We start from the raw sequence: 15,976 nt of genomic DNA, 5'->3' as shown, positions 1-15,976 counted from the left end.
TCCAGCCGATGTACCACAACTGGTATGTCAAAGGCAGTGGTATGTGCTATCCTGTCTGTGGGATGGTGCATATAAAAGATCCCTTGCTACTAATGAAAAAATGTAGCAGGTTTCCTGTCTAAAACTATTAGAATTCACCAATGTTTGACATCCAATAGCCGATGATTAATAAATCAATGTGCTCTAGTGGATAAATTTATAACTGGTTTTTGGCTGTGTGATTTTACTGTTAATACATCAGTTTTATTGCCTTAGAATGATTTGTCTAAAATATAAGCAATTAAATTGAGAAGATTACCACCCCAAAGGTTTGAGATAAACATATATAGATGGTATCTACTTAAAGAACTTACTGGGAAAAAAAGGCATCCAAGAACATGCAAGGAACATTAAATCACAATGCGATACTGAACAAAATGTTCGCCGACGTGTATTTCCTTGTAAACTATTAAAATGTGGTTAACTTCAAGTAACAGACAGTTTAAAACACTTATGTCATAACCTTTATATATTAGTGATTTCCATAGAAATTTGGCAAGGCATGGCAGACCAAACATTTTTGGGGCATTTTCACCATTTTTGGGGCACTTGTTTTTCATTAAAAATATACAAAAATTAATAGAAATAAACATTAATGTAATTTATGTGCTTGCTTTAATAAGTGAATGGCAAAAGATATAAAATGCATATTTTATTAATTAATAATACCTTTTTTGGTTTTTTATAAAGGCAGTTTTAGAATTAATTTGTGGGAAAAGGCTTGTTTAATCTCAGGGCAGAATGGTGCTGATTAAGGCAAGATGGTGCTAGGCTATTACGGCATGGTGCTGCACCATGCTAAAACAAGCTAGGGAAAACACTATATATGATAACTGAAATCAATTTATTTTTATATTTTATTGTTTCGATTATCCATTTTCATATACATGTACATCAGAGTGTTTCTGGTCATCCTGGTGTTTCTAATACCAAAAATGCATTTTTCGTATTTTTAAAAACACATTATATATGCTTCTGAAAAATAACAGCTATGGAGTCGTGTTTTAGTCTTATTTTAAAGGATATTTTCTTGTTTCAGTGTCACAGACTCGTGTTTCACTCTTAAGTAACTTTATTCAAATGTGTTACAGGTGTGTAAACTAAACTTAGTGTTGATGTTTGGGGGGGTGGGGGTTGCAGTGCTTCTAGATTATGGTAGTCCCACCCCCATGGCTAGTGATATTCAATTTTGGGCTAGTAAATAACTACTATTGCCATGCCCGATGGCTAGTGATTTTTGTTTGCAGTCTATTTTGTAAATATGAATACCCCATTTCCCCAATATTAGTGGTTTTAAGCTCTGTCTCCCTCGTTAGGTGACAAATCTGATTATTACTATTATTTAGTAAAATTGTATTAACTTAAAGTAAAGTAGGGCTAGTGAATTTTTAATCATGGCTATTTAAATAGCTCCATTTCTTATAAAAGTTATATAATGCCAACATCAAGGGAGAAGTCACATCTACTTTTTCAATTCTAGATTAGGGCTTGTGTAACCTAGGTTACTGAGTCTTTATTTTGTTTGTAACCCAGGACTTCTAGAATGTTTATAAAATCCACTAGCCAGGGGATCAGTGATTTAATACAGTTCTACTAAATAATAGTTACTGTGTAATAATCAGACAGGTCACCTAAAGAGGGAGATAGCAGGGCTCACTCTGGATCAAAAATACCTGTAGCCAGAATATTAGCCAAATGGAATTTTTAATAGCCATATTGAAAATGCTTTACCCAAATTTGTTTTACGCAGTTAAATGCTTGTTTTGATTTCTGCTTACAAAATACCTCGGTTAAGAATGCCGACTTCACAGAATACTCCATTTATTAAAAAAAAAACCACAAACAAACAAAAAACCTTTAATAAAATTAAAATTTACAGTCTTTTTAAAATTACAAATTTATATCTAAAATTATCTAACAAATATGATTATTGTGAACTAATTTTATTCAGTGTACATTTAACTGCAATTTAAATACTGCATGTTCATTTCCGGCGATCGCGATCTGCATGCGTGCTCTCGACCATGGGTGCGAAATTAACAAAGACAAAGGAATAAACAAAAACTGCAGTTAGGTATTCATTGCTGCGAACAACTATTGTTTTTCTACAAATTTACATCAAGGTTTACTTTTGCATAATCGTATTGTTAATGTCCACAACGATGTCTCTTGACACGCAGGTGTCAGCCGACTCTGAAGCGTGACATATATTCGTGCCGAGAGCCCCTCATTTCAGCTAACAAACGTTCTTCCTAACGTTCGCGAACTATTTGATTGGTGTCTGTCATGTCCATTTGGTTTAACGTGAAGCGCACAAACCAGTCTAGCGAACGTTTTGTTTTCGCTCGGTCTGGCTGAACTCAGCCCTTGATATAGCCTATATGTCTTTCGGCCCTGAACTGGCATGTGTATTCAAATTGACACGCATTGTCGGTCTGTTTTTGGTTCAAAGATTTTACAAAGTAAAAATAACAAGTTACAGATCTTCCAGACATTGCTGTCATACATGATGAATGCATGCCGTTAAAATTAATAACCGTGATTATTAAAATAAGCAAACATTATAAGGCCTACGCTGTATTCTGCATGATACCATTTCTCGTTACCGGTCGCGAGATCGTTATTACGCTAATTGAATATTTGGTAGTATTATTATGTTTGAGGTGTCAGATAGATTATGTAACCGTTTGTTCACATCAGAAGACAGAAAATGGCTTAGCCTAAATTTTAGCCACTTGCAAATTTTATTAGCCATTTTTTGTAAAAATTAGCCAATGGCTAATTTGGCTACCGACAGTGCGAGCCATGGATAGTCATTAGAGCTTAAAAACACTAACACAAGGGGTGGGGACAGGTTAGTCATATTTACAAAATAGACTTAACTGCAACATTTGACCCAAAAACAATTCACTAGTCATTGGGCATGGCAATAGTAGTTATTTACTAGCCCGACATTGAATATCACTAGCCATGAGAATGGAGCTACCATAATCTAGAAGACCTGTCTGGCATGGTAATAGTAGTTATTTACTAGCCCAACATTGAATATCACTAGCCATGGGAGTGGGGCTACCATAATCGAGAAGCCCTGTGTGGCATGGCAATAGTAGTTATTTACTAGCCCAACATTGAATATCACTAGCCATGGGAGTGGGGCTACCATAATCTAGAAGCCCTGTTTGGCATGGCAATAGTAGTTATTTACTAGCCCAACATTGAATATCACTAGCCATGGGAGTGGGGCTACCATAATCGAGAAGCCCTGTCTGGCATGGCAATATATAGTAGTTATTTACTAGCCCAACATTGAATATCACTAGCTATGGGAGTGGGACTACCATAATCTACTGTAACCGGTACATGGGCTACAAGACACATTGCTCATTTCAATGCCTGTTATTCTTAGTCCCATAACTAGAGGGGACTATATGTTTTGTCTTGAGGGGCCTATATGTTTTGTCTTGTGCAGTCTATCTGTTTGTCTGTCTCTCTGTTTGTCCCACATATAGTTTTTTTTAAATTTTACAATGCCTCAAGATAATGGGCTGAAATTTTGTATTATATATATCATGTACTGTTACAGATCAAGTTTAACTTAAATTTAATTTCAAAACCATTTTCGCAGCTATGGGCCCTTGAACATGGGAGATGGGAGATATGAAGGTTTGTTTGGCCCAATGCAGAACATGTATTGCTTTAGCAGTACTCTTGGAATCAGGGGTTCTACAATGTTTACAAAATCCACTAGCCATGGGATCAGTGATCTTAAAAATTTACTAGCCGTAATTAACAATTCACTAGCCCTACTTTATTTAATACAATATTACTAATAGTAATAATCAGATATGTTACCTAAAAGGGAGATAGCAATTAAAAACCAAGACTGGTGGGGGTGGGGGCAGGATGTTCATATTTACAAAACAGACTTAAATGCAGCATTTGACAACTTTTTTTTCCACTAGCTGTCGGGCATGGCAATAGTTATTTACTAGCCTACCATTGACTATCACTAGCCATGGGAGGTGGGGCTACCATAATCTAGATCTGTAGAATGCTTTTTAAAATATTTTTTACATATATATATTTTTTTATTACATTCATTGGGATAAACATCTATGGATGCAACTTCCAACTTATCGGATACGGTTATTGTAGGTCTGACATTTACTTCCATGGAATTCTTGTTAAAATGTAATACTAAAGTGTACGAATCTTGATGATGATGATAACTAGTTTAATGTGCCCATATACCACTAGGGTTTCGAACACGCCCATCCCGAGTCCGACCTCCGATAAGATCGGTGGCCTGACTCGGGATAGTGGGGGTGTGTGTGTGTGTGTGTGTGTGTTAAAAATTGCAGAATTTTGAAAATAGCAATTAGTAAAAAAGTTAATAGAATAAAAAAAAAATAAAAAAAAAGGTTACACGCCAAAAATATAAAGAATTGACTGCTCGACCGAATATTTATATAATTTGGAGCATTTTAGAAGGACAGTCCAAAATTAAATAAGAGAAAGAAGAGAGGATCGGACTATTTAATAATATTAAAAAAATAAAAGTAATTTCGACATAAAATTTTGAACGCATATTTAAAAGTTTAAAGTCCGATTGATATGTCCACGCGAGTGGCCTCGTTAAGGCTGTTTGGGTGCACAGCTTAACACGAATCTTGAGTTAAGCACATTTGTGTTTGTTATAGAGGATAATAAATGAGATACCAGTACTGCTATTAATTATCAGATTTGTGTCCTGAGTTTTAAATCATAAGCAGTATACTGTGAAAACTACATTTATAGCAATTTACGTTACTGAGTGAATATTTAACAACACTCCAACACCAAAAACACATCGGCTATTGGGTGTTAAATCAAACGTGCAAAACATCTAGTAGCCCGGCAGACTACCAGGTTTAGACATTTGGTAGCCTTAGTGATAAACTGGTAGTCAAAACACACTGGGCTACCACTACGGTCGAGCCCTGTCAGTAGATCATTTATTTACGAACCAACAAAAAGACTTGTACATATCGTTTTAATAAGATTTAGTTATGTGATGTAAAACTACAATTGTGCTAATCACGATGACATCAGTAATACTGTGGTGGTGACATTTGAACTATGATTTAAAAAACTGAATATTGAATTAAAATGCTATTTCAGAAGTGTTATACTTATAACTTATAGAATAAACAGAATTCGGTACTCGTGTTTTAAAAATGTACAATGTCAACTTCATCCAAATACCGATTAACACAGATTAGGTTGATATTTTTCATATTTAAAAATACTTAAGACGAATCCTCTTATTTATTAAAATGCAGATTTAACAGTAAAAACTAAAAGCTGACTTTAAACTTTGTGACGTCATTGTATATGATTGCCAATTATGATGGTGTCAAATTTAGTACTGACAAAGTCATTAGTTACACCATTTTGAATTTCCTGCTTATGACTGCCCACTGGAGTAATAAAAAAATATTCTCACAAATTCAAAGAATTATTGAATTAAATTATTGCCAGCTATTACCGTTTGCTGTGAAAGGCAGTGTTTGACAACTTTTTGAGAAAGTCACTAGCCCACACAGAAGCTTTGGCTAGTGCCCTATTATGTATTATAGTAATACAGTTCATAATACAGGCCACAATCCCAGACCAGAATTTGTTGAAACCAGTGAAAGGAATATGACTTAAACAGTGTTCGAGATTAAAATTTTTGGCCAGTATCCCAGTTGGATACTAACATTAAAAAATCTGGTATCCCACCTGAGAATTTAGTATTATATGGCATCCCAGTGGGATACTGTGTTCTTGAAGTCTGGTATCCAAAAATAAATTCTGGTATCCCCGGGATATTGGGATACCGTTAATCTTGAACACTGCGTAAAGTTGCAGACTCTAGTTTCAACACGTAAAAATGGACACTAAGCAGGGCTTGCTCTGAGTGATCAGAAAATTTCACCAAATTATCTAAAAAATGCAAAACCTATAGCTATTTTCCAACAAAATATAAATTATAACACAATATTTTTTCGCCAAATTAAAATAAAATTGGCCAATTCTTGTCAAAATTCGCAATTGGGGAATTTGGCGAGTGGCAGAGCTAGCCCTGACTAAGTTTAGTTAATTAATCTACAAACCTGTAACACATTTAGATAAAGTAACAACAGGGTAAAACAAGAGACTGTGACATTGAAACAGTAAAATACCCGTAAAAATAGACTAAAATGACTCCATAACTGTTACTTCTCAGACACACATGAATGCGTTTTTAAAAATATGAAAAATGCATTTTGTGATATTAAATTTATAAACACCAGGATGGCCAGAAACACTTGGGATGTACAAAAATTGATAATCTGAATAATAAAATCCAAGTAAACTGATCATTGTCAGTTGTCAAAAATGACTCGAATAGTGAAAAATAGGCCTTAGTGTTTAAACACTTGAATCTGTCATTTTAAACAAGTTGATGAGTGTACTAAAGCCTAAGAATCATGCAATTTCATTGATTTATGTTAAAATATTATCTTGTACATTAACTACCAGCTAGATTAACCTATCAGGGACAAAGTTTGTTTGTTTTGTTTCACGAGTCCACTAGAACTATTAGATGTCAAACGTTTGGTATATCTGACACGAAACCCGCTATATTTTTCCTGATGCATCAAGGGATCTTTTATATGCACTTTCTCACAGGCAGAAAAGCACATACCACTGCCTTTGACCTTTGAGGTGGTTCGATCCTGCAATGCAAACACCTCAAGCGAGCAATCAACCAACTGACCTAAATCAGTGACAAATTATGCATATCACACGGTTATCGGCATGCACAGATTATGTAAAAATATTAACGCAGGGGTCACCCTGTACATTGCTAAATTAGCCAACTTCTAATCTATATTAAAAAAGGGCTACAAAATTTAATCTTTGGTTTATAAATGTTTTGATTAAATTAACCATATTTTAAAAAATTTCAAGGAAATACTCTAAATTTCTGAAAATGAGCTAAACCAAAAAATGTCCCAGTGAGCTTTGCTAACATTTCAATTGGGAATTACTTTTTGTAATTCTGTACCTGGCAAATATTTATTAAATAATCAATGACAAATCTCTGGCGGTTGGCTATTTATGACTTCTCAGTTTATTGTAGTCAAGGGAGAGAACTTATTTCTTGTAGTTTATCAGGGCCAGTGCTTATAAAATGTTCAGTGTTCTCGCTGCTCCATTTAAGCGGGCGGCCCTCCCTGCTATTCCATTTTGCCGCCCTCCTTTATTTTTGTGTGCCCCTCTTTATTTTCCAGCACCTATCTCCGCTAATATTTCCAAATGCACACTTTTTCCACACAAGAAACGATCAGTCTGCACACTGGACATCAAAGGAAACAAGCCACGTTGTGTACGAAAAAGCAATTGACGAAACATTTACGACAGTTACCGTAACATAATTTAACAGTATTTTTAACAGCCTCTATTTTGTCCCATATCTGTATCCATTTGTATGTTTAATAGACACAATAAAAGTTATATTTTATTTGAGCAATAAAAACATTATTTTTTTTTACGGATTTGGCAATCTCCGATTGAAAAAGACAAATTTGTCACATGATCAGAACGGTTATTCTGTCTTGTTTCCACTAACAATATTTCGTCCTCAGTTGCCAATATAATTCGTTGTAACTGATGCTTTTTACTTTCTGTCATTTCTGTCATTTCTGTCATTTTGTTTATTTAGCAGTTCTTTATAAAATATTGTAAACTTTTCATTTTGGGGGGATATGAACGCTTATAAAAACAATGGAAGTGGTAGTGTTTATCATTAAAATAATTTATCTTCAGTGCCAAATAATATATACTCCGCCTTTACAAAAACGAAACTACTTTTTATCAGCTGGCGATCGATTCATTTGATGAAGATGGAAATAACCAAAAATGTATCCGACATTAGGGGATCACTTTACAAACATCTTTATTGTTTTTCGTATATCTTGAAATCTTTATTAAGAATAATAATATTAAAACTTTGTTCGATTCAGCAAAAACGGAACTGCCCATGAATGTCGGACCATAATTTTTGGTTCAATTAAAAGACGAGTCTGCTTGTATTTCATATTTATAATCTTTTTTGTAGGCAAAATAAGGAGTATGTCTTTTCACAAATTCTACGAACACACACCAATATGGTAACCAACCCCCACCCCCCACTTTTTTTTTTTTTTTTGCTTTTCGTTTATTGGGGGTTTTGGGGTTGGGTTTTTTGAAGGGTATGGTGCCGAGCGGCCGCCCTCCTTTAATTTTCACCCAGCGAGAACACTGACGTTAGTCATTTCTTTTCATTTCAACTTATTTTCATGCTTATATCCAATTAAGGTTCAAGCACACTGTCCTGGGCACACACCTCAGCTATCAAACATTGGGGGTTTGGGGTGGGGACAGGATATTCATATTTACAAACTAGACTTAACTGCAACATTTGACTTATTTTATTTTTCACTAGCCGTCGGGCATGACGATAGTAGTTATTTACTAGCCCAACATATCACTAGCCATGGGAGTGGGCTATCATAATCTAGAAGCCCTGCCTGAGCCCAGTTTTACGAAGCAGTCTTAGTGCTAATATCACCGTAAATGCATACGGTGCACTTATGCATAGTGCTGAGATCACTTCATAAAAATGGGACCCATATCTGGACTCAAATTGTTAATGGTGACATATGCATGCACTTCGTATGGTGTTTTACGATGTTTCGATTTATGACGACGGATCCAGATCCTTATTTTGTGGTAGACAAGGCCTTGATCGTAACTTTTTTCAGCGGTGGTTATAAAATCTGGTAACCCTCAGTAAAAATTAGTAGCCCCATAATTTTAATAAATTAAAAAATAATAGTAAAAAGTAATATGTAGAGATTTTTTCCATGCGTTCTGTGGGACCGAATATAGCCCCTTCCCTGAAGAACGTGGCACTGAAAATTCCCAATTTCTATGTTGAAAATTCCTAATATATATATATTATATTTAATTATATCTGTTCTAATAAATTAATTTAACAGTGGTGTTATCATTCAGTGGCCTGAAAACAATATTCCAAATATGATTTACTCACGCTAATGAGACAGGGGATCCTGGCGAAATATCCTGGATAAATCTCTGAATATCGGTACATGAAGCCGGGGGGCATAGCCAGAAATCTTTTTAGCATTACGCACACCTCTTTATTGGGAAAACTTAATTACTGAGACAGGGAAGAGGATATTTTACAGTTCTAACAGTTACTGACAGCCTCAACCTATTCCCGGATTTTATTGCATTACGCACGTTCGTACTGTGCGTAATGGGGGCTACACCTTTGTAAGTTATGAAACATACATGTACATACACACCAGTAAATAACAGTTGGTCCTAATATTTAATGTTTAAAGCATGTAATCTGCATGTATCTGTAAACTTGTGGTAAGAGTGTTGTACTCTGTATCTTATGGTTCGTTACTGTTCACGTGGTTCAAAATCTTGTAATATTGTTAAATGTTATCAGTGTTAAAATGCTTGGCAAGTCTATTTCCATTTTCACTGTTCATGTGTACTTCGTATATATTATATGGATTATTGTGTGTTTGTTGCAATTGTTAACGGGTTCTAAAAATTTTATAAAATCAGGGCTTCTAGAATTTTTATGAAATCCACTAGCCATGGGATCAGTGATTTTAAAAATGTACTAACCACAATTAAAAATGTACTAGCCCTACTTTGCTTTAAGTTAATACAATTGTACTAAATAATAGTAATACTCAGATATGTCACGTAAATAAGGAGATAGTCCTTAAAAACACTGACACTGGGGGGTTGGGGTGGGGGCAGGATATTCATATTTACAATATAGACGTAACTGCAACATTTGACAATTTTGTTTTCACTAGCCGTCGGGCATGGCAATAGTAGTTATTTTCTAGCCCAACATTGAATATCACTAGCCATGGGAGTGGGGCTACCATAATCTAGAAGCCCTGTCTGGCATGGCAATAGTAGTTATTTACTAGCCCAACATTGAATATCACTAGCCATGGGAGTGGGGCTACCATAATCTAGAATCCCTGTTTGGCATGGCAATAGTAGTTATTTACTAGCCCAACATTGAATATCACTAGCCATGGGAGTGGGGCTACCATAATCTAGAAGCCCTGTTTGGCATGGCAATAGTAGTTATTTACTAGCCCAACATTGAATATCACTAGCCATCATCAGCTATTGGATGTCAAACATTTTGTAATTTTGACATACAGTCTTAGGGAGGAAACCCGCTACATTTTTCCATTAGTAGCAACAAATCTTTTATATGCACCATCATAGACAGAATAGCACATACAGTGGGCTTTGATACAAGAGTTGTGGCACATTGGCTGGAACGAATGTTTTAAATACTATATAATTACATATTAAAATATGTTTGGCATAAAATCAGTGGCTACATATATACTCTTCAAAAAAAGAAACGCAAAAGGGTACAAATGGGTTGTAACTCCGATTTTATGTTTCCTACCGGTTCATGCTTTGTGAATATAAGGTCATTGCATGTCCCAAACACATTCCCACGGTTACATTCGATAAAACGCAGCTACTGTACAATAAAGTTCCAAAATGTGAATATTCGCAAAAACGCAGCCACGTGCAAACCATGTCACCACTGCACGTGCGTTGTCTGCACGTGCAACATGAACACCGACAGTATAAAAGTGCAGGGTGTTCGCTTGCCTGGCCTCTGTATCTGGCCGACAGTTGACAATCCAGGACATGCCACGTCTCAGTGAACCGCAGAGAAACAATGCCATCGGCCGACTAGACGCAGGCGAATCCAGAACGGCCGTTGCCAGGGCATTCCATGTGTCCCCAAGCACCATCTCCAGACTGTGGGACCGTTACCAGCAACATGGATCAACACGTGACCTCCCTAGATCCGGTCGACCATGGGTCACTACCCCCGGGCAGGACCGCTACATCCGGGTACGCCACCTTCAGGAACGATTGACTACTGCCACCTCCACAGCCGCAGCAATACCAGGTTTGCGCAGGATATCCGACCAGACCGTACGGAACCGCCTACGTGAGGTAGGAATTCGTGCCAGACGTCCAGTTCGAGGTGTCATCTTAACACCACAACACCGTCGACTCCGACTGCAGTGGTGCCAGATTCATCGACAATGGCCTCAACTGCGATGGAGACAGGTGTGGTTCAGTGACGAGTCCCGATTTCTGCTCCGACGTCATGATGGAAGATGTCGCGTGTATAGGCGTCGTGGTGAACGTTATGCGGCAAACTGCGTGCAGGAAGTGGACAGATTCGGCGGGGGTAGTGTCATGGTGTGGGCAGCCATCTCACACACTGGCAGAACTGACCTGGTCCACGTGCAGGGCAACCTGAATGCACAGGGCTACATTGACCAGATCCTCCGGCCACACATCGTTCCAGTTATGGCCAACGCCAACGCAGTGTTCCAACATGACAACGCCAGGCCTCACACAGCACGTCTAACAACGGCTTTCCTACAGAACAACAACATTAATGTCCTTCCTTGGCCATCGATATCACCGGATTTGAACCCAATTGAGCATCTATGGGACGAGTTGGACCGACGCCTCCGACAGCGACAACCACAGCCCCAGACCCTGCCCGAGCTGGCAGCAGCCTTGCAGGCCGAGTGGGCCACCATCCCCCGGGACGTCATCCGTACTCTGGTTGCTTCAATGGGCAGGCGGTGCCAGGCAGTTGTCAACACACGCGGAGGCCACACCCGGTATTGACTCCAGATGACCTTGACCTTGGTGGTGTGTCCTATCACTTACTCACAATGGACTAGAGTGAATTGTGAACAATCCTGCAACATTTGGTAATTATCGGACTCACCATTCAATAATTAAATCAATTCTCCAAATGTTACGACAATGTGGTTTTGCGTTTCTTCTTTTGAAGAGTATATATATATATATATACATATATATATATATATATATACACACACACACACACACACACACACACACACACACACACACACACACACACACACACACACACACACACACACACACACCCTAGTAAATAACGTTCATGTCTGTTTATCAGCATACCGAAACACATTCCATAGTTTGCACATGCGTTACGCAGTTGCCCCGTACATGTGCATGGGGTGTCATTCTCGATTTTGACAATTTCTAGGAAGGTCCATTAATCACTGTGTCCCAACATTATTTCTGTCAATCGTTTTCATTCTGTTGATCATACAGTTGTTATTGTTTTGTTTTTACTCATTTTTATTGTTTTAATTTCCGATTTACTGATTAAAAAAAGGTCAACTTTCAAATTTCACTTCTGACCCTAGTCGTCCTTCAAGATCTTTGGTGGTCATAAAACCTACTGAACTACCAGTTGTAACTTGTAATGTTTGCCCAATTAATTCACTATTATCATATAACCATTCCCCACAGCTAATATACCTTACAATTTTGGGAATTGTAAATTCTTATTTAGTTCCCCATCTTTTTTTGAAGAGAGTATGTATATATATAAATAAATAATATATTAAATGTGTGTCTGATTGTCCTTGTGTTGACACTCCAGGGCCCTGTAACACAAGGCACTCGTAACACTTACGTCAGATGTAATTTAAACCCTACCCTCTCCAATTTCAATGAATTTTTGTATATAGAGTTATTGTGGCCAAAAAACCTGAAATACCAAGTTTCAGCTCAATTGGACCTACGGTTTCCGAGTTATGGCCTTTTCTTTTTCTTAAATTTTGTCAAAAAAGGGCGTGGCCACCCTTTTTTAAATTGCCATAACTCAGCAACCAATGGTCCAATTTTGACAAATGAGATATCATTGGAAAGGGGGAATTACAGGGAATCCAAATGTGGCATTATTCCTGATATTTGGGTTACTTTTGGGCTGATGACCGTTTGACCTATATTTTGACCTTGAAACTGACCTTGTGGGACACGTGACCTTGAGATGACCTTTGATTAAAATTATAGCCCAACATGTTATCTACAACATATAAAAAAATTGGAGGTGGAAAATGTTTCATTAGTCAGCAATTTCAAATTGAAATATGTTTATCTGTTGTTCTATGCTCTCTGTGTATAGACTGCACATGTATTTAAGCACTATTAAATGTACATGCATATAAGACTCTCTAGCTTGGCTAGCATACGAGTCCACATGGCTTGTGAAAATTATTTGGACAAATTACATTGATTCTTCGAAATGACACGGTCAACATATATCTAAAAATCCTGGGAAACCACAGTCTTGAATAGCGATCTTTTCCATGGTCATTAAGGTTACCGGGAGGTTACCACATGTAAGAAAAGTCGAGAACAGTGTTTCGTTCTCGACAAAAATTCAACGTAACGGTTGTTTCATTTCTGAATGTAAACCAGGCAATGCATTCCGGACTTCTGTGTTTCATTTTCTTGTAAGGAATTGCATCGATATTCGCGTGCAATTGCAAGCAATTATAGTCATTTCGCGTAGATGAATTTACTTCCGCGTTTCGTTTTCTCGTACGAAATAACACTGATGTTCGTGTGCACTTGTGCAATTGCAAAGCAATTTCGGCAATCCACGTTTAAGCAGCGTCCACTAGATAATTTTACTTCCAGATTTCGTTAGTCGTACCGATAACAGAAATTCATTTCTAACTTCAATATAGTTGTGGTAACCTATAGGTTACCAGGCTATATTTTGTGATAACCTGTAAATGGGTTACCAGACACAATGCTTATTTCGATGCCTGTATAATTTAAAGTACACTAGTCTGTCATTCCAAGTACCGTATATCTTCGCCTGTAAGTCGATCTCGGCTATAAGTCGAGTCCCTAATTTCAAGCCCTGAAAACTTATTTTTTCATTGACCCGTTTATAAGTCGACCCATGAAAAACTACTTATAAATATTGAAATATTTCTTATTTTCAGCACATGAGAACAATAATATTTGAACAAAAGAAAATTATTTTACAAACTTCGGTTTTCACGTTTTGTACATCGCAATATAATCAGACTATTCCAGTCAAACTATCATTATTACATAGCATCAAAACAAAATATTCCCTTAGTAGAGAGTGAAAGCTGTTTGACTGTTACTGTATAGTATTGTACAGATGGTTTTGTGCACAGACAACAACTTTATTTATAACCACTGACAACAGATCACTACGATAAAACTGAAAGTATCACGTTTTGCCGCCATATTAATACATGTAAGGAGGATAACTCTGGAAAGTACACTGGTTTTTGTACCAAATGATGTGTGTCCCTATTGCTCTAGATAGTGAACTGCAGAGATCAGTCTATTTTAAGGGAAAGCTCAGTAATATTCATGAAGTTAATCACCGCCAAAACATTGTTTGAACAACCATTAATGCCAGTGACCAGATTTCAAAATAAACTCAGGCAACAGGTAGTTAGTATTGTTTACATTTTTACTATTAGTGATGACTGTTAATTTAACTAAGTGGACTGTTGTCTTGGCATGTGAGTGAGATCGTACGCCTTTTCGCATAACCAAAACCGTTCTAATGCCAAAAAAAATAGGTTATAAAAAATAAATGTGTCAAATTAACATATTTGAGTATAAATACATGGCATACTTCAACAGTAAAACTTGTAAAATAATCCTCAAAACAGTAATATTTTTTGGTGAATTTTTTTTACCCTCTTATAAGTCGACCCCCCAAGTTATAAAATAATTTTTGGGTGAAAAAAATTCGACTTATAGGCGAAGATATACGGTAGGTGTGAACCAAACTGTCAGGCTACTGTAAACCAGGAAAATATTGCGTGCTTATTAATATCACATCATTCGTGCTCAACCTCAAGTCGTGAAATTTATACGTAATGTTTTCCCTAGCTTGTTTTAGCATGGTGCAGCACCATGCCTCAATAGTCTAGCACCATCTTGCCTTAATCAACACCATGCTGCCCTGAGATTAAACAAGCCTTTTTCAGCAATTAATTCTAAAATTGCCTTTAAATATAAAACACCCAAAAAGGTATTATCAATTAATAAAATATGACTTTTATATCTTTTGCCATTCATTTATTAAAGCAAGCACATAAATTACATTAATGTTTATTTCAATTAATTTTTGTGTATTTGTAATGAAAAACAAGTGCTCCAAAAATTGTGAAAATGCCCCAAAAGTGTTTGGTCTACCATGCCTTGCCAAATTTCTAGGCAAATCACAAATATGTACATTATGTTTCACACGCATTATGTTTTACAGATGCCAACAATCATTTCCAACATTTAAATGTCGTGAACATGTGCTAAGGTGCGTATTCGATGGAAATAACATGTTACAATGTTAATCCGGTTTGCAGTATTTTGCCGTGATACACTACATCTAGGTACGGTATGTTTCTCAACAGTTTGCTACAATTCGTATAGGTTTCTTGATACACTACATCTAGGTACGGTGTGTTTCTCAACAGTTTGCTACAATTCGTATAGATCTATAGGTTTCATGATACACTACTTCTAGGTATGGTGTGTTTCTCAACAGTTTGCTACAATTCGTATAGGTTTCATGATACACTACATCTAGGTACGGCGTGTTTCTCAACAGTTTGCTAGAATTCGTATAGGTTTCATGATACACTACATCTAGGTACGGCGTGTTTCTCAACAGTTTGCTAGAATTCGTATAGGTTTCATGATACACTACATCTAGGTACGGCGTGTTTCTCAACAGTTTGCTACAATTCGTATAGGTTTCATGATACACTACATCTAGGTACGGCGTGTTTCTCAACAGTTTGCTACAATTCGTATAGGTTTCATGATACACTACATCTAGGTACGGCGTGTTTCTCAACAGTTTGCTACAATTCGTATAGGTTTCATGATACACTACATCTAGGTACGGCGTGTTTCTCAACAGTTT

General features: G+C 36.8%; 1 protein-coding gene across 5 annotated transcripts in view; it reads left to right on the top strand.

Moving 5' to 3' along the window:
- Positions 1 to 15,976, top strand: part of LOC121385360 (histone-lysine N-methyltransferase 2C-like) — a 185,323-nt gene that overhangs the window by 1,129 nt on the left and 168,218 nt on the right. The window lies entirely within an intron of this gene.

The sequence above is a fragment of the Gigantopelta aegis genome, chromosome 11, assembly GCF_016097555.1.
Source record: "Gigantopelta aegis isolate Gae_Host chromosome 11, Gae_host_genome, whole genome shotgun sequence".
Lineage (NCBI taxonomy): Eukaryota > Metazoa > Mollusca > Gastropoda > Neomphalida > Peltospiridae > Gigantopelta > Gigantopelta aegis.
This window is presented reverse-complemented; position numbering and strand designations above follow the sequence as displayed.